Here is a 20,907-nt window from a genome sequence, read left to right on the forward strand (position 1 = left end):
CCAGGGCATTCCTTTGGCTGCCCTGGAGGGTCAGAGACCTGGACAGGGGGGTCTGGGACCCCGGCCCAGAGCTCAGAGGGACATTGGCTTTGATCTCAGTCCATGGGAAAGACTTCCTGCACTGCGGGAGGGATTGCAGGCCACAAGAGTGTGAAAGATAGTAGTTTAGCTTATCACAGGGTGAAAAAAACCAGTAGATTTAGATTTCTAGCATTGAAGTGAATGGGGGCAAGATGGAGAATTTGGGGCATTGTCTCCTGCCTCTTCTTTCTTCTTCCCTCACTCCATTTTCAGCAGTGATGCTGGCACAAAGTAGTTCAAAGAGATTGGGTCGAGGTAGGGATGACCTGTTTAGTATAAGTGATAGACATTGGCAAGTAATGATAAATAAAGAATACATAGCAATTAGTATAAAAGATAACGACAGCCCCGTTCGGGAGGAGTCAGGGAGTCGCCAGATGCCCGAGCAGCTGCAAACATCTTTTGTGGGGCACTGAGAGAATTGTAAGATAAGAACAATAAAGGAAGCATGCAGCCTTGAAAATCAGAACTTGAAGGCTCCGTCTCTTTCATCCGTTTGGCACAGAGCTGTGCAGAGGGCAAAAGACTCTAAAACCACCTGAATGTCAGGGAAAGCCCACGACAAAAGCCTGTGTAAAAATTGTGTCTGTTCTCAAATGACTTAGACTACAGTAATGTGATCAAAGAACTCTTGAGGACACTGTTTTGTGGATTGCTTCTTGTGTCTTTAAACAGCTCCAGGTATGATGAAAAGATAGGAAAGAGGTTTCTTTCCTCTGTCAGCCTCCTATGGGAACTTTCACTACCTTTCACCTACCTTTTCTGTTGTGTAGACTTAATTTTCCTTAAATGGCAGGTCATTAAGCTAGGACTTGTCTTGCTTCAATATATGTTATTAGAAAGGCTTTTTCCCACAGGATGTGTCCTATATTTTTAGCTCAATTTCACAATGAAGAGTAAATTTTTCTGAAAATCTGACAGTATGAACCATTTTGTCAAAAAATTATTTCAAATTTCTGAATGTTAATTGATTTAATTCACTGAATATTTCACATGTTTCTTTTCTGGTTTTGGTGGGCTTTATAAACATCAGGGCATTTTTCATTCAGATAAAGATAAGGAAATCTAGTCTGCCATTTTATTTCCCAATTCTCTCCTGCAGTTTGAAGGTTTTTCAGGGAAGTAAATGAGAAATAATCCTGTAACTAATTTTCTGTAACTGACGAGAAACATGTTAGGTTGGAAATAAGTGTGAGAAAAAAAGGAGAAGAAAATGGGAAACAGTTGTTCTTTTTTGCAGGCACCAACCCTGATAGGAGCTGATGCTTTATTTCCAGCTCATCCTCTGTTAAATTTTGTTTGATCTTGTAAAAATTATTAATGCCCCCTCTGGAGCAAATAATGGGCTGACCCGCGTGAGGAACTTTAGACATTCTCCCTTTTCATGACACTGACATATCTGGCTGAAAGCTCATGGAGATCCATAAGACTTCTTCAAATCAAGTCAATAGATTTTGCATAAAGTCCAAAATGTTGTTCTAGTTCAAAATAAATAACTGAAAATAGTCCCAAGAGCGTTAATGTTTTTTGCCTGTCAATGACTCCCACATGAAATATGCTCAAATTACAGGTAAAACAACATACCTCTTCCTTCCTTTTGACATAAAATCTGTCTCTGACATCTGAAATAATTTTATGTATTTTCTATAAACTTCCTGAAAGTTTAGGAGATCAAACTGGACCATGCTGGTAAAAACGTGAAGTTTCATCACCAGCACAGTATTTCTGCAATATGCAGCTCTTGAAGGAGGGAAAGGAAGAAGTGCTTATTACAGTCCTCCCTTTCACCTGCTGCCATGAAATCTGTGCATGAATAACTGGATGGGTGATTGTGAGTGTCTTACATCCTACACAGACACTGGGCGAGTGTGACACCAACCGAGATGAGGAGGCCTGCAGTGGGTGCAGCGAACCCTGCTCGTTTCCTGGCCTAGGAGCAATGACACAAGATATAAGATGGCCCGTTCCATCACCGTGTTTGTGCTTGCAAAATGAGGGTCCTGCAAACCGCAGCAGGAATCTGTGAGGCAGTGTGAGTTTAGTCCTTTCAGCAAAGACTTACTGGAATGCCGTACATCAAGTGACTTAGGGAAATAAGAATAGGTGGTGGTACATGAAAATTAGAAGAAGGAGATGGAAAGAAATATGGTAACAGAGAAGCGGATTTCAGAGAAAAAAATAGCCCATGATTAATAAGTACTGCTGGTTTCAGTTGTCAGCACACACTACACGAAAATCTCTCTTTAGCAAAGAATTATGAGCAGCTGTAAGTGAAGTAATGTTGTCTTTGCCAGTCTGGTGCCTTGGAAGGGCGCTCTCCTAGGAAATAGCATATATTAGCAGAGATTTTATTTTGAAAGGACGTAGAGAGTAAACCTTTTTCTCCCCTCTTATGTTTTAGCTGCCTTCCAACAAAGATTTCCACAGGATTATAAATTTTATCCTAAGAGAGCTTTATAAAGAGCTTGTAGCAGCTTATTTCTATGTGTGACCAGCCTTTGATGTCTAAAGGTTACACAGAAAATGCCAGTAAAAGATGACTGTAAAGACAGCTTCAATCAATAATGTTACCAAGATCGATTTTTCATTTGCTTTTGATCCCATGTATAAGTAGCCTGTACCCATTCACGTGGGTTCTTGTGAAAGAAAAACCAAATGCTGCAACATCTTCTGCCTATGATTATTTTTATGCTGGAAATTTGATACCTCAAGTAGTCAGCATGACCAGCATTCTGTGTTTCACCAAGCAATGAGCCTATGCATTCCCCTCTCCCAGGGCTGAGCAGCAGGTTCCTAACCTCATGCTGCTGGAAGATATACTGAAACAAAAGACTTTTCTGTCTTTACTGACTTTCCTGTATTCCAGATAACTCACTGGAGGAAAGAAGAAAGTGATGTGGAATTAACTGTATAGGCTGGATGGACAGCAGTTTTTGTATCTGACAAACCTTTATCTTTGATAAGTGCAGATATTTTTAATCCTGGAGTTCAAAACAGACCTAGGACTCCCACAGATTAAAACAATCAATTAAAATAGATGAGCAGTACGTAATGCATTTCCCTTTGCCTCAGATGAAAGGTCTTAGTCTATCCTTTGTACAGTGCTCAGGGCACTTCAGGGTCTTCGAAAGTTCTCCATCAATCTTCTCTGACAGGTCCCACAGCTGCTGGTGAATCATTCTTGTTAGATAAGACCAGGATCTTTATTTGAATTTTAATTATTGCTTTTGGCATTTAGGCACTGCACAAATACCTAAATCAGGAATACAGTCAAGCTACCTACATGCTGGAGTACTAAACCCATTGTGTTAGGTCACAGATATTTTCATTTAACCTTCAAGGAATCTGGATTTTTACATTTAAATTATATTTCTTTTCTCCAAATACTTCTGATCATTCACCCAACACTCTTCTCTACTCCCTGACTCACTGGCAAGGATAAACTGAAATTCTCCCAGGCAGAAGTAGAGTGTGGCAAGTGCTATAGTGGTAAGAAAGACAGTTTTCTCAGTAGTTTGCAGTAGGATCATTCACAATGCAAAGGTGTATTTTGTGGCAACTCAGAAGCAACTCATCCACTTCATTGTAAACCAATGCACTACTCTGGCTTGAAATATCTTTTGTCTGGTTTTTTTTCAGTCTGCAGAAAAAATATCCCCAAAAATGTGACATTTTCATAGGTGTTCATTTTGATTAATGTCTCTAGGTGGGGGGAAAAGGAATCATTTGTCTCACTCTGCATTATTTTCAGATTGACTTGCTATGAAAGGGAGTCTTAAGCTGTGACACTTACTGTCCATCTGCCTATTCATCTGTTGAGCTGTCTGTCAGTCCCTCCTTCTCAGTAGTTTTTGAGCTCACTAGCCACTTTCAGTCAAATTTGACAAATGGCATCATAAAATCAGTAGTAGATACCAAATGATGAGGGGATGGCAGCAGCCAGCTGGCCAAAAAGTGTGTGAATACTGCCTGGCCAGCCAGCAAGCAAGGGACACCTTACACAGGCCAACAGGCAGGAGAGACTGGGGACATTGCTCTGGTGCTGTGTAAGACATCTGTGCCACTTCAGCCACTAATGGAATGCTTGTTAGTGTGACAAATCCACTCTGTAACTGGCTGGCTGCTCGGTGCATAGCTGCACACAACACCTGCCTTGCTCTGGGCATGGGAGATTTCCTGCTGGAGAGGAGGAGGACAGTGTCTCCTCTACGTCCTGCACTCAGCATCTGCTCTGCACCCATTCTGCCAAAATGCCCTGCATGGGCAGAGAGGAGGAAAGCTGCCTTCACCTCGAAAGACAGGAGAGATTCCTCTTTCCCTGGAAGCAACCAAGATCCCTTCTGGTGGAAGAACCCCCCTGCCACATACACACAGGGATGAGGCAGGCAGGAGAACAAGCAGGAGAGGCAGAAGCAGGAACTGAAGGAGTCCTAGGCAGAGCCGGGAGCCAGTAAAGAGGCAGGTATTACACATGGGGTTTAGAAAGGCATCACGTCCTCAGGGCCCAGAGTAAGAACTCTGTGGCATTTGCTGCACCAAACAGCTGCTGCATCACAATCATTCAGCCTCTGGCCCGGGAACAACCTGGAGGTGAGGATCTATTTCACAAAGGCACAGCAGTGCTTGACTCCGCATCCCCTTCCTATTCATATTCTGATTCAGCCTGAGCTTTCCCTAGTTTAAAATGTTCCATGTTGTAGTGTGTGTTCCAGTAAACCTTTTTCCTGTTGTTCAAAGGCCATCTGGTGCTGCTAACATGCTTGGTTTAAATTAATTGCTTAGGCAGAGTCACCTCGAGGCTGACTAGCTCTGAGTGCTGTGACTTTGCCCAACTTTTTCTGATGCTATTTCCTACCTTCCCCATGCATCACCCTACCTGCTGGTCAGGGTTTGAAACAACACATAGGTCCTTGCTTCCTACTGGATGCATCAGGAGATACGGGAGAGGAATAGGTGACAGGAGTGGCATTCAAGGATTGCTGGCATTGGCTTCCCTCATTTTTTTATGTCATCTTCCTTTGCATTCCTCTTGAGTCCCAACTGCCTTCCAAGTCCAAATGCCAGCCTGCACAATGATTCCAGCTACTCCAACCTGGTTATCAAAACTCCCAGAGCTGTCTGGAAGTATCTACACAATATATGCACATGGTCAGCAGAGACCCTTGTAACCACACAGCATTTGGAAAATAAAAGAAAATAAAAAATTTTAGGGCAGAAATTATATGGGGCACAGCTACACAGATTTGTAGGTGGGAGGAGGTTATTATATTTTATTTATAGTTGTGTAATTTATTTATATTTATTTTAATTTTTATAAATATTTTTATTTTTGTGCTTTTATGTATTTATTTTTATTGAGAAATAAGAACCTTTTTTTTTTTTTTTTTTTTTTTTTTTTTACTGTTCCTGTTCTTTTGATGTAAGAATTAATGGCAAGCTGTTGCAAGCAGCCAGGGTGGGGAGAGGGTGTTGTTACCTATAAAAAAGCTAAATATAAGAAGAAGGCTAAAATAGTAGGCCACCAATGAAAAAGAAGGTTTCAAAAACTGAAAGAACAGAAAGAGATTAAAAGACAACCTGAGGGAACAACAAATTGGTTGTTGGCTGAAGAACTTGGAAATTGAAAAAAAAAGTACAACTAAGTATAATACTATATCATTCCATTGGGGGAAAAGGATGGAAATCATAATAGGAGACCAAAATAGCTGTATTAGGTATTTTCTAAGCATCTGAAAATATTGATTGACTCATATAAAAGAGGAAATAAAGCAAATAACTTGCTGAAAAGCTCAAGGAGACATAGGTCATATCCTCTGTATTGATAATAAATAGGGGTTGTGGATGCAGTTAATTTTGGTAAGGCAGACATACGCACTAAAACAGGTTTTGAAATGGTTTTGAAAGTATTACAAAAAAACAAACCAGAGTTTTTCAACATGGCGCAGGCTGATCAAATCCACTCCTGTTTGAAGTGCTACCCAAACTGATGTTAACAGACCTGCTACAGAAAATGTGAGAGCTACAGTAAGCACTGATTTGGGGTTTTCTTCCACAGTCCTATCATGGTCCAATCAAAGCATCAAGATCCCTGTAGTATTAACAGGACTGACACACCCAAACATAGTAGAAGTCATTGGTTTGCCCTACTCAGTGCTATTTAGGACACGTCTCTGGAGCCTGTTTTCTAAGAGAAAAGGAAGAATGATAGCAGATTTGAAAAACACAGCTTGGGAGGAAAGGCTGGAGGAGCATCCTCAGCCTAGAAAAGAGAAGAGCAAGAAAAGCACACGAATTCCCTTCTAACATTTATAAAGGTTTTGTAGAGAAAATTCTTAGAGTTGGGGTTTTTTTTTTCAGATTTACTGAGGATATGACAGGAAGAAACTAACTGGACTTTAAACAAAGGAGATTACATTTAGCTGCTGCAAAATTGTTTTTAATGATAAATACAGTTTTACACAGGGCTACACACACCTAGAAAGTATATTTATATATAGATACATACATAAATATATACATGCAGCAGCTTTGAGGAATTTTCTCCTTTGGAGAATTTAAGACTGAATATATTGAAATTTTTTAGGGAGAGTGTCTATATTTTTGATGACTTTTTGCAATTGCATGGACTAAAAGGCCTCTTAAAGCCTTTGAACCCCATGATTTTTTTTATTTCCATGCAATCATTAGGTACAGAATTTTTCTTGAGAATCAAATTGTGGCATTTTCACTGACTTTATTTAAACTGGGATTGGTTTATACACTGTATGACAGCCTCACTCCAACAACTCTCTCAAGAGATTAAATGAAGAAGCAGGTTATGTTAACAAGGTATCCATCTGAATCACTGAGATCCTTTTTTAACAATGTCTTGACATATGCCAATACTCAGCAGAAAGAAAAGCTTTGAAGAAGTCTGGCTTTAAGGTGAGGTTCAGCAACTGTGAAGTAATTTGTGCCTTGATTTAAGCATGCATCCTCTTGGAAATGACACTTTGGACTCAAACCCCAAATTGCAAATTTTATGGTAAAGGAAGACCCACAACACTGTTTTACAGAATTTCTGTGAATATTCCTTCTCTGGGAGTTTGTTTATTCATTTTCCTTCTTACACTGGCCTGGTAAAGAACATGTAAAGCTGATTGTTCCTCATGCAAAAGCAAAAAAATCCCTTTGATACAGAGAGTTCTCTCTAATGCCTTCTCAGCTAACAGTTAAATAGAGCAGCTGGTGCTTGAGATTCAGGGCTCTTAATTTCCCAGGCTGCAGCACACCAGGTCTAATTGGATCAGCCAGGAGGTAGGAGGTTCCCTGGTGGAAGGTAACTCAGTGTGACTGATGAAAGCAGCTGGGATGTGGGCATGCACCCCTCAAACCTGCCTCGCTGTCGGTACATCGACCACTTCACCCCAAAGCTCCCTTCCGTCCTATGCAGTCCTGGTGCCACCTTCTCTTAAGCACTGGGAATTGAATTAGCCATCATTGGAGGCTCAGGCTACAACAGGCTACTCACAAAAGGAACCAACCTCATTACACTGAGATTTCTCTTTGAGGATTTTTGGTTGCATCTCCGCTCTAAAGCTCCCTATCAGACTTTTGGGCTTTTCATAAGTTGATGGTCACACAGTCCACATCATACTAGTGTCAGAAATAAACCTGAAGTGCAATAGTTACCCTTGTTCCTCCAAAAAAGGAATCTAGTTGGGAAATGGAGGAAATTAATTACTCATTTAAAAACAAACACACACACCCCCAAAAAATATAAAACAAAACAAAACAAAGCAAACTAATGTTGGGATTTTGGTCTCCTGAAGTTTTGAAGTTTTTCTGAAATACAGCTCTGGCACAATCTCCAAATGCCATAAAACATTGAAGAACTAGAGGCAGATTAAATTTAGGAGATTATGTCTCAGAAATATACTCTCTATTCATTTCAATGTCCCTGGACAAACTGAATGAGCAGACAGAGCACTCACTGAAGGATGTGCTCTGCTTTTGCTTATTTTCTTGTGTACTTCCTTGTTTTAAATTACTAATATTGTTGGCTCTTCACATTTTACTTTCCTAGAAAACCATAAATTAGTCTAGAAAAGGCATTTCCTTCGACTTTAGTTTTGGTACATTAACCAGTCCAACCCTTTCAATGTTTTTTAATCTTCACAGTTAAATACAGTAAAGCCATGCACAGCAGTCCATAAAATACTGGATTGCATTCTCAACACAGTGATGCATAAGTCACAATTCCCAAAAGGACAGAATCAGTAATACAAGCAAGAGAAAAATAGTCACTATTAAAACACACACTGCATGGACCAGTAGTTTAGAGGAAACTGTGGAACAGGCTTCCGTCATCAGCATCATTGCATCTTCAGTCAGCCATACCTTTTGTGGGCTAAGTGCTCACTGAATATTTAAAAGTTATGCTAAAACATTTAATAAATAATACACTAAAGGTCTGATGATCTGTCAACGCCAACAACACGGGAAAATGTTAAGAAAAGGTAAGTGCTTTTACCACAGATTGCACTCTCCACCAGTTTGTTATTTGCACTCCATGAATAATTTGCGATTCTAAAAGTAATATTAAAGTCATTTTCCCAAGGGAGTTTACACATATTGCAATGTATTGCCATGTTCTACAGTATGAAATATTTAAATAATTTGAATATTTTCTGTGAGACGGGAGAAGAAGTATTAGCAGTGAGGGAAAGTACAGAATGTGTAAAATATTTCATCGTTTTCTAAGACTATGCAAAGTGCAGCAAACAGAACAATGCAACATTAGTACTGAAGTTGAAAGGTAACTTACTAAAAGGCCCCTTCCTTGTGCTCTCAGTGGATTTGTTGGTTTTTTTCATTCTCAAGTTTTTCTGGTTTTATTCTTACAAATTCTCTCTGTCTATAGTGATCTAATTCTTTCAGATAATAGGCTGCACTGCTCAAGACGAAAATGCATCAGTCAACAGAGAAGTTGACTGACTTCAGTGGAGATGCCGTGTTTCACTGACGGCACAAAGATTTACAAGACTAACTATTTTCCAGCAGCACTGATTTAACAGCCAGTACTGAGGAAGGGCATTGGTTCTCCTGCTTGGAAACCAATGGCATTTTGTAAAATTTTTTGATATTTCAGTGTGAAAATTCCCACCGATTTTAAAGCATCTTTTCCTTAAGTACTTTGGTTCTAAAGACCTTGTGACACCATGAGTCCCGGTGTGGTCAGTTGAAATTCAGCCGTGTTACAAGGTTTAGCAGTTTGGATTACTTAACACCAAAAGCTTCCTGTAGAGCGATGAAACATTTAGGGGAGCCGATAGCCCCTAGATAACCTTTTCATTAGGCTTCCAAGGGGTGATTGTAAAACTTGCAGAACTCCAAGATGTTACTGCAGATATTGTAGATACTTCTTCACAGGTGCTACTCAGTCACAAAAATCTGGTCCAGTCTAGTGAAGGATTTCTGTCTTCCAGTGACCAGAAGCAAAATAACTAACCATAACATAACTAATAATCTTCCCAAACATTACCTCCCAGAAGTTCAACACATTGTAACAGGACACTTTCTCATCCTTCTGAATAAATTAATGTGGGAAATGAGAGAGACCAAGAAGTTCATTAGCAACTCAGATAAAAGGCTTGGATCAGAGAAATTTTTGCTTTTCCATTTAAACACTTATTTCCCTTCTGCAGCCCTTTCCTTGACTCTGTGGGCAGTAAAGTCCTCAGGGCAGAGGAGCAACACTCTTTTATGATATACGTTTACAATGCTTCACACAATGGGACCTTAGTCTACTAATAAAGGACTCTCAAATGATAAAATCTGTCACCTTTCTAAAAATACTTTTTCCATTAAACTTAGTACAGAAAAACATCATTACACATATGCTTGACCACCAACTTGAACGGATGCTTGGGTCTATTCCTAACATTTTCATGAGGTGAGGGTTCTTCTAGTTCTCCCTGCTGTTCCCTCCCTTATAAAAACAGAGATAATATTCTGATTATGGACATTGTTTCCTTCCTGGGCCTGCATTTACTGCTTAACCACATATGCTTTTGAGATTTTATTAATAAGACATTGGGGGATACTTACCAAATCCTTTAACGTGTGTGTATGCATACACACAGCTACACATTAAAAAGGTGGAACGGCAGAGTGATATGTTCTGACAGCTGTGTTGTCAAGCTACTGAAGAAATGCCAAAGAGAGATGTAAGCTGTGCTGAATGAACGAGATAATGCTGTAAGACATCTCCAGGAGATTTTTAAGAGCACAGCTGACAGAATACATCAAAAATTGCGATGAGCTAAAATAAAAGGGAGAGCACAAAGCAGCAGCAATCCCCAAGGAGGAAGGCCATTCTGAGAGGCATTTGTCACCCAGTTTAAACAAGGAGCCCACCAGAAATGGCTTCTGTTCCAATGGGACTCTGTGTTTAAGGCCAGATCTTCCACCCTTCCCTTCTGCACAGTGAGCTTTCCCTCTTGAAGCTGCATTGGTCCAGTGCTCATCTCTTAGTCCGTGTAAGGTCATGGGCTGAGTCTTGTACTCCTCTTTCATTTTCTAGCCTGTTTTCCTTCTTGCAGAACATTATTAATGACAGTGGTAATTGGACAGAAGATACTCAAACTGAAAGAGTAGAGAACAGAGAGAAAGCACGTGATTAACTCATGCTAAAATGTACAAACATTTCCAGAGAAAAATCTGGGGTCGTAAGACAGACAAGAGTTTTATGTACATAAAATTTCCAAATAGACAACTGTAAAGACATCTTAGGGAAAAGATATGTTAAGTGGCTAGCAGCTGCCACAGTGCCCCAGATGTGACAGGAGAGACAGCAAGCGCTGACCACAAGTTCTCAATTAAGATTAGCTTTGCCACAATCCATGCTTCAGCCATTTTCTTTACTGGAAGAGGGGAATTGAACCAGGAGGACTGCAGCCAAAATTGCAGCCAGTGGTCTTTGGTAAGGCAGCACACTGAATACAGCAGAGAGAGCAAAGGCATTTTGGAGACAGTGATATTTAAGAGTAGCAGAGAGACAGTGGCAGCAACAGCGAGTATAAGCAGACCGTTAAAGAAATATTGTCAGATGAAATATCATACTTTCTAAAAAATTGCTTTGCCTGTGTTATAAAGAGATTATTAAAATCAAAAGAGTTTAAAGAACCTAATTTTCTCTCCTCGGTCTAAGGTGTTTATTTCCTGCGTTGCTCCCAGCTTGCACTATTAAACTAGTTAAGCCATTTCACTTTTAAAGCCACTTTCTTGTTGATTTTATTTTGGACTCTAATTCTATCTTATTTTAAATTGCAATAAAGCCTCGAGGCTTCCCAACAGGTCATGGGAGCCTAGTACAGAGCACAATACAGGTGTAATAAAGCACAACCCACAAGTACAGACAAAAACAGACTTCTACAGATGAAACAAAGAGGCAAGAAAAAGATTGGGACTGCAGGAAGACATTGGTGATAATAATATAAATATTATTATATAACCATGCATATTGTATTTACCTTATATTGTGATTATTGTGTATTTATTTAAAATATTTATTATCTGTTCATCACATCTAGCCTATTTTTAATTATAATTACAGTCCATAGTTTTCTTTTTTTTCAGCTGTCAGTCACAAGACTCTACCAATCAAGCTATATTTGATCTTAGAAAGCAGTAACACCAAGAATGCTCCACGGGTAGACCCTTTATACCCGTTGCTTCTCCAGGATAAGTTAGCATGTTATAAAAATATCTTACAACTTGCACTGAAGAGAGCTATTTCTTTTTTATTCTCTTTTCAAAACAATTTATGTTTTATTTTCACAAGACTTAGGTACAAAAACACTTCTCCAGCACCGGATCTGATCCTCTCAGTGATACTTTCTTACTTAATACACAGAACTGGCATTTTCCCTCGATCACTGAGATACAAATGTACATCCTACTATACTCCTGAAAGCCTTTATTGCTTCAGTATTGGCATAAGAAGACTGATTCAAATGACAGGTCACATGAAACTTGGTTCCTACTGCTGCACTGCACCTTCTATCATCACATCTGCTAACACATCCCTTTTCAAGACTTCAGGGAAAGGTTTGGATCAGTTCTTTTTTTTATCCTAAAAGTCTTTTCTGTTCTTTTAAACAAGATAAACAGTTCACCCATTATTTTAATTGAAAGGTTTTCTCTTTTGGATGTGAAAGTCTTAGATGGACTTAGAGCCATTTTCCATACCTGACTTGTTCATAAATGATTGCTATGTTTCAGCAAGATGTTAAAGACTCCTGTTAGCTTTTAATGTCTACTTGGAATTCTTCTATGCAGGAAGCATCTTTACTAGAACTTGTATCAATTTATAGATCAAAATAATGCAGAATAAAAACAACTAAAAATATTTGTATGTCACATATTACTGGCTGTTGATTGAAGCCAGACATAACAGTAATAAATTTTTGGGTCTACTGATTAACTTCTACCTCCAAGACATACTCCATAATCATGTTTTTATAATATCAAGAATATTAATCTGTTTAGAAAGTTTAAAGCAGAGACATGAATGGTAGGTAAGATAAGAAAGGATGAATACTAGAGATGAATCCTGAAAGTAAAACTTCTGTCACAACTGAGGTGCCATAAAAAATGGCATTACTTTTACAGAAATGTACTTAAAGCCACGTACGAATGATTTTAATAACTATATGGGGAGCACTTAAGGTTTATGAAAAATAGCACATACCTGAACAAATTGGATTTCCAAACTTTGGCAGCACTGACATTTTATACATGCATAATCTAGAGTAGCACCAAGTCCTCACAGAGCTCACCCTAGCAAAAGTAATTAATTAACATCTCTGAGGTTATCATATTGATGTGTTTCACAATTTTTCTCCTTTTAACATCAGTAGATTATGCATTAAACCCAGAAAACATTGAGCAGGGTTCAAGTCTTCTCTCCCTTCTCTCCCCACAGTTAAGAATAAGTTAGGGAGCACAAGTCTAATTATTCTACTGCATGAGAGAGTAAGACTCGAAACATTTTACTGAAAATAAGAGCATTAGCCATAGCTTCAAAGATTAAATAACAGTAAAGTACCATAACAAGTTGCCTATCTTCCTAAAGTACTCACTAATTTCTATCTCTCCAGATTCCAGCCATCAGTATGAACAAAAGGAATTTCTCACTGATACTTCTGTTGTTTCTCCATCTTCACAAATATGTTAGCTTGAGAGAGAGTGAAGAGTTGACTACTTTCCGTTCAAAGGTAAGAAGATAGATATTTCAGAAAACATACTTTAGCTGAGTGCCCGTGGTAATTGTCTCATGGTGCTGTGTCCCATAAAGTGGTGCTGCTCCCTCAACATGACTGCAGCAGGAGAAAATGGAGGAGGCAGAAACCCTTGGGGACATGGTTTAGTGGTGGACTTGGCATTGCTGGGCTGATGGTTGGACTTGATGATGTTAGAGGTCTTTTCCAACCTTAACAATTCTATGGTCCTATGGGAGGCTTGGAAGAAATCATGGTAGTGTAATTAACACCATTTTCTGCTTGCCACCTGCCAAATAGAAGATTTTACAGTGTTGCTATTGGGAGGATAGCTCATAATATACATTGGCGTATGTGATAATAGCACAGGAAATATTTTGGTGTGCTAGACTTCAAGACTGGCTAAAACTACAATGAGAAGAAATGACTTAATTGTGCATTAACTCCTTCCAGTATTGGGAAACACTGCAAAATGCTAGGTACCAATAAAATATTTATTTAGGAGAAAATATTTTGTTGGCAATAGGAAAGTGAGCTTATTCACTTAGGTCAATAGTGATAGGTATGATTAGAGAAGGTTTGCTTGGGTAGGTCCACAACACCTGACATAAAGTAAAAGTAATGATGTTACAGTTGTTCTCACAAGTAGATGTTTAATAAACTATATCATGTAGGTAGTTTCAACCTATACACAAGAGAAAGATTCAAATGAAAAATAGGTATTGGCTGCTACCAGTGCTTTTAAATGCTTTGAAATTCACAGCATCTACTCTGGCTGCAGGTGTAACAACCATCTATTATAATTTGCTGAAGTATTTGACTGGTAGCAAAAAAAAAAATAAAATCCTGAAAGAAGATAAAAACCTGAAGCACCTCATACTAAAGCCACTTCTTACTGAAGAGTTTTTAAGTGCTACTTTTTTCTCCCCCAGCTTCACCTCCATGACTTAGAGGAATACATAAACCTCAGTGACTGATTTTGCATGGCTAATTAACCTTGTCTAAGGTCCAAATGCCCACCTAGCCACTCTGTCTCTCCCTACCTCAGTGGGTCAGGGAAGTAATAGGATGAGAAAATTTGGGGTTGAAGACAGGGAGATTGCTTAGCCATAATCTCATCTGTTCTTAAATAAGCTGCAGTATCCAGATCCAATCCAGGTTGCCATCTTACTCTGCTACTCCCCTGATGTCCTGCTGATGTGAACACACAGTATCTGCAATTCCCTTCAGCCTGGTGCCCTCTTGCTCCCCCCATCAGAGTTACGGGACAGATAGAACCCCAGAAGAGAAGAGCAGGTGTACAACTAATACCTGATTTCCACACAGAATTTTACTTTTCTACACCATCTCCTGACAGGAGATCAGCACCCACTGACCCGCTCGCTATTGCTGTTTTCCCAGAGCCACCTCATCCCTAGAGCTCTGCCATTTGCTCTGGACTCTCCTGATTAACCCTCTTCACAGAGTTCCACAGCACTGTTTTTAAGCTCTCCAATTTAGCAGAAAAGCCCTCTGTTGGAGGGGTTTAAGAGCATCACAAGACCCTTGATTGTTAATGCAGACTACTCCACAGAAGTACCAATTCACGCTCTTCCCTTTTACTTGCACAGACAAGTCACTATCCAGCAATGGCTTTAATCAGCTTCAGAGCGCACATCAATAAGGATTTAGGAGACACAGGTGTTTGAGCTCATCCTTGATCTTTTCTCTATCAGTATAAAGAGTGTTTGCATTGCTTTTTCCATGGCCAATTTGTATATATCACAGGTGATATAGGGAGGATGAAGAGATGATTAAAGCATTGGAGAGAAGAAAAATATGGGTGGAAAGAGGAAAGCAGACCTCCTAACGTCATTTTAAATGGACATAAAGATACAAGATTGAATGCTGCTGGTCTTAAATCCTAGAATCCAGACCACGTACACACAAACTAAGGCATCATGGCTGAATAGTTGGCCATTAGCAGGCCACAGAAAGCAAATGCATCAGAGGATTTTGTTCCAGTCTGCTGTTGCTGCTGAAGTGATACATATGGGAAAAGGAAGAGAGGATTAGCTAATTGCTGACCTCTGTTGTCATTCAGTTATAGAGTGGATTGAAAATTGAAAAAAATTGAAAAATTGAAAATTGAAAATTGAAAATCTAGCTTGAAAGAAAATTTAAGAATAATTATAAGTTTTAAATATTTTTTCTTTCAGATTTGTAATAAACATGAAAAAGTCAGGGTTTACATTAAAATTGTAACAGTTTCAGTTTATCAAATGAAATGTTTTCGTTGTCTGATTTTCAAAATATTATTTTGTTTCACTTCAAAAACAAGCTATTTGTTTTCCACACAGGATGAACATTTTACTAAACAAAAATACTCCTAAGTCAATAAAAAGGGGCAACTTTAAGGATTTATCCAAATTATCGTTCTGTGTTTCTCCTTTACTTTCTAATTTTCAATGCTCTTGCTAGAGTAAAATGCAGACAAATCTTCACTCGTTTGCTTTCCTCAGTCTGGATTGTTTTCAGAGCCATCTTGCTTATTTCTAAGCTGCTGTGCTAGTTTTGCAGCGGAGGAGGGAGAGCAGGACAAAATTTATAACAACATTCTCTTTGGGATGCTGTTCTCATAATGAACACAAATTGCACTCATTTATCATCTTGTGATGTAATCATATAAAAGCCTTTCTCGTCCTCATCCCTATAAGGTAGCTGTTTTGCTGTATTGGATTATAATGACAAATGACAAAATCTTTTGCATGACTTCAACCGTTCAAGTCTGAAGGAACTGTTACTCTGTAACGCCACTGTGGATTTCGAATGGATGAACACATGCTGAAAACTGCAGGTGGAAGTGTAGAGGACACCAGTAACTTAACTATTCAATGCTGGCTCTTAGAGGAGGGGGGAAAGAGAAACAAACCAACCCAAACAAAAAAACCCAAACCAAACAGGAGTCTTTAAGGCAACCTGAAAAATTTAAACACCACAAGGAGTTAATTGTCGTTACATGTTACACGTGAATGGGGCATAAATCCAGGGATTCCACTTTTTGGATGGTTTATTCAATAAAACATCCAACAAAACCAGACAGATTTCTGAAGATATCAATGTTCATAGGGTACAAATAACCATGGAGTTATCTGCAGGATTCATTTTCTTTATGTCTTTTGGAATCTGATAAAACCATTCCATTCAGGGCTGCAAAAACCTGCAGAGTTCCAGTAACAAGTGATGGAAGTAAAGGGTGCCCAGCAATACAAACATCATTGTCTACCACTTCTCTGTGATGGTATTTCGAGTAGAAGAGACATAAATCTTTCCTAGTGTTCCAGGAGAAAACTTCACCATTTCACGCTTCCCCAGAGTATGCCAGCAATTTAAAATTTGTGATGTACTATTCACAAATAGTTAAGTACATAATTAATACACTCTGAACTTAGAGCATTTGCTCTGTTGAGCACAGAATTTGACACGAGTGATCTGCCCTTTCAGGAAAATCAAGGACAGCCCTTCCCGTAAGACACTCAATCCGCATCAGTCCTCAACAAGCACCACAGAGAAGTTGAGGTATGCTTTTTCTTCTGTTTCTGTTTTTTTCCTAAAGATTTTCATTGAGTACCATGCACTCTTACATCCTTACACATCAAGTGATAAAAGAGTTGAGTCAGCTTTCTAGTATCATTCTTGTCTTCATTTATACTGCCTGTTCTGTACGATTAAATATTCAAATGACTTATAGAATGTACTGTTTTCCTTATTAAAATGAATAGCAATACATTTAAAATATATTTAATCTAAATTACATGGTAACACATACCTCCTATTGAAATAATTGAAATATATTGCAAAAAAATTATACATACCTACTCTGCATTTCATTAAAGAATTTTGCAGGCTTAATCAGCCTTGAATACACCTGTGCTTCAGCTCTCCATAAGATTAAAAAAAAATAGTAGCATACTACCCTAATTATAATATTGACCTAAAATCAGCCTCCAGCTCTACTGAATTCAGTGAATGTAATGGTGAGGGTACTGTGATTTTTTAATATTTTTAATTGGGGAGAGAAGCAGTTGACACAAGGGAAGTCGATCTCTTATCACCCAAGGAAGAAATGTTATGTTTTCTATATTTACCATCTGTGCAAACATAACAGCAAAACTCTTGCTTATAACTTAGATGCTTCTATTTCTATTAAAATGACTGAAAATTTTGTTTCTCTCACAGTTTAAAGGCTCTGCTTTGTGAGGTGTCAAGCAACAAAGTGATGGAAAATTGAAGATCTTCCATGAAACCTCCTTTGCCCCATACAATTTTGGCATTTTTATTGAGTGTTTTTAATACCATGGCAAGCAGCACATCAATGACACTAACAGCTGAATAGACTAGGAAATATGAACAGGAACATAGCTGTTATCTGATGTTAATCTCCTGCTACCAGTGAAAAAGTTTCACCACCACATTCCCTGAGGATTTCAGTTCATTAATTGATATTGATAATATATCACTGCAGAGTGGGCATTTCAGAAGAAAACCACAGGCAGATAAACTTGGGGCTCAAAGCAACTCTGAAAAGTGACACAGTCCATACCCTGCCCCAGTTCAAGTCATCTACAGCAGTCTTGACAGGTTGTGTCTAAATAATTCTTTAAATACCCAAATGGAGATTTTCCAGTTCAGCTAAGAATTTTATTGTTAAGTTCAAATAATACTTAATGAATATAAGTTTTATCAATGCTCAAACTGGACCACCATGGCCATTGTTTGAATTCAATACCAGAAAATGCTCTTTCTTTTAGCAGAGACTTTTCATACACTTGAAGGCTGCCATAAGTTCCATCAAAGTCTTTGTAAATTAACCAATTTTATTCCACTTTTCTGCTGAAGTCACATATTCTACATGTCCTGTTTCTCTCTAGAGGCTCTCTCCTGCAGCTCCATGAAAGCCCGTAGGTCCACAAGGGCAACCTGCAACAAACTGTCAACAAATATTTGTCACATCACAAAAATGCATTAAAAAATAACTGTGGAAATAATATCTGGTTCAGCTATTCCTGCCCATAAGGGACAGACACAAACCCCTGCATAGAGGAGTATGTGAAGCACTTCATCAACATTAATTTTTAACCTACTTTTATTAATTCACTTTGATGGAAATATTTCATTAGCTACTAGGAAGTGAAGGATGGTTGGGATCCAAGAAGCGTGTTTTTGGATGACTTTCCATTTCAGGGAGTTCACATTCTGCCTACTCCAGCTGTTGGCACTGCCAGGTATTTGTCAGGGATTGCAGGCTGTTCTCAGTACAATACAGGACTCTCAGTGGGTAGGAAGGGTTGGAAACAACTTACACATAAACAGAATCCACAAAATCCTTTCAGATTTTCAGAACCCCGCAGTACCTGTGGTGACAATGTCACATTATTCTCTTGAAGCAATACACTTCTGTAAGAAATAAAAAATGAGGTTTAGCTATTACTCAAGGTCCTAATTGAATATTTGGAATCCAAGACATTCAGAATTATTTTGTGAGTTGAGCTATGAAGGTACACTTAGTTATGCTTTATCTTTAGCTGAAAGCCTTGTATAACAAATTATGTCCAAACTAATATATTTTCTCTAAATACATCTACTTTTTCAACAAATGACTTTAGGCTGTCACTTTTTCCTAGTAAGTGATTCTCTGACCTTCCTGTAGAGTATTTCTTTTATTATAAGCAGTTTTTATGGTCATTTCCATGATTATAATGTATTCTTATCATAACTTTCAGGCATTTGTCATTGTCACAACATTATCATTTTGTAGCCTAAGTACACAATATTGAAATTACCTGGAGGCTGACAAAATACATACTTTTACAAATCTCCCTATGGCCTGTGCAAAGCATCACAATAATTTCTAAGATTCTGCCCATCTTCCTTCCTGCCTGGGGAAGATGGAGGGATAGAGGTTTTGTAGGATATCTCAGGTTTTAAGTCACACCCACCCTGAGATTTGCCTTGATGATCTTTGCAAGAAATCACTAGCCCTGTCTTGGTCTTTCCTTGCAGTGTCAATCGCTCTTCAGCCACCACCACCAGATCTGAAGCAAAGCATAGTAAGGGTATCTAACAAAAAACACCCCACTTTTTAAAACCCGATATTCCTTCTTCTCCATCACTTGGGAGACACAGCCAAATGCTCACACCCGCATAGGAGTGAGGTGCTCTCACTCCTTACAGCTTTAATCCATTTTGTCTTCTTAACTCTCTGGAGAAGGTCAAAATGAATGGTATTGACCCCAGGCATGCAAAATTTCAAAATCTCATTAACTTCGTTGTTTCAGCACTTGGAGATTTTCATTAATTACCCTTCTGTGCCTCTGGTGTCAGCAAGAAGTGCTCTGTGGGTTGCTCACAGCTTCAGGAGCTGACAGATCATCAAAGATATCTTTATAAAGCTAATACCATAGAATAATTGTGACTCCCATACCACAACATTTTCAATTTCAGTGAAAGCAGTTCCTGTGGCAGTTGATTTAGGTTTATATTTTATAGTTTTATATTCATGATTCCTTATTAGTACTTGATTTTTCAGATACTCTTCTCAGCACCTTTGAAAGTCAGGTCCTGTTTCTTTCACTAGAATGTCATCTGCCCCTATGTTGATGAAATGCATGAATATGACTTCTGAGGCTTATGTCTAGCTACATGTCGAAGGAATCAAAAACCAAGATGTTTCTTACGTGAATAAATAGAACAGTGCAAAGTTATTATGTCGTCCAAAGAAAAACAGCTATTGGCTGATCTAATTAAGGAAGTTAGAAATAAGAAAATACCTTTCCTCACTTCTCAGCAAGCTGTTCAGTTCTGCTCAGCAATTCAAACAGCCATGCCATTATCTCATGAAATCAACAGCTTGGCCTTTCATATCATTGCATGCAATGTGCTCACTCTTCACTTGATGATGTGAAGCAGCTCTCAGGCAGAAGCACACAAAATTTAAATTTTTCATTATTTGCCTGCAGGCTAAAAAAAGAGTTTGATAAATTATACAATTTGAAAAAAATCATGCTGTTTTTGCTTTTTTCAGGAACATGGATCTTGTTTTGACATTTTAAATTCACTGTGCGTGAGATATCACACGGAGTTGGGTGACTCAGTATTTTGGAGCTGCTTTGAAAAAATGGTTCCAAGTAGGAGAAAAGTACTTCAGAAGCAGGATTAGAATCAGAATTTTAATGATTATTACAATCTTTTAGAAAAATCAGATTATATAGATTTTTTCAGGCTTTTGGGTAAAGTTGTTCTAAAATGGCATCCTTATTTGTACAAGGAAGAACAGTTTTGAGATCTAGTTCTAAATTTTGTTATTTATGGTTTAAAAAAAAATCCTGAAAATCAGACATTTTTGACTATTAAGCACAGGGAATAATGAACAAGTCAACTTTAATCCCTTTTTAAAACATGGTGATCAGTGACAGAATTAAGATCAGAACAGCATGAATCTGAGTTGGGGGAGGTTTAGGTTCGATATTAGAAAAAGGTTTTCCACTCAGAGGGTGGTGAGGCACTGGAGCACTCCCCAAAGAAG

The 20,907-nt window shown here is 38.5% G+C and overlaps 1 protein-coding gene across 2 annotated transcripts in view; it reads right to left on the reverse strand.

Moving 5' to 3' along the window:
* Positions 1–18,108: 18,108 nt before the first annotated feature.
* METTL4 (methyltransferase 4, N6-adenosine) overlaps positions 18,109–20,907 on the reverse strand; it is a 56,570-nt gene continuing 53,771 nt past the window's right edge. The window contains exons 10-12 of one of the 2 annotated variants that reach the window (XR_009207633.1): positions 20,153–20,342; positions 18,686–18,779; positions 18,109–18,312 (exon numbers count right to left, since the gene is read on the reverse strand). The gene's annotated coding sequence lies outside the window, so the exon portion shown is untranslated. The remainder of the gene's footprint in view (positions 18,313–18,685; positions 18,780–20,152; positions 20,343–20,907) is intronic. The other variant, XR_009207632.1, reaches the window with a different exon arrangement.

This window comes from Hirundo rustica, chromosome 1 (assembly GCF_015227805.2).
Source record: "Hirundo rustica isolate bHirRus1 chromosome 1, bHirRus1.pri.v3, whole genome shotgun sequence".
NCBI lineage: Eukaryota > Metazoa > Chordata > Aves > Passeriformes > Hirundinidae > Hirundo > Hirundo rustica.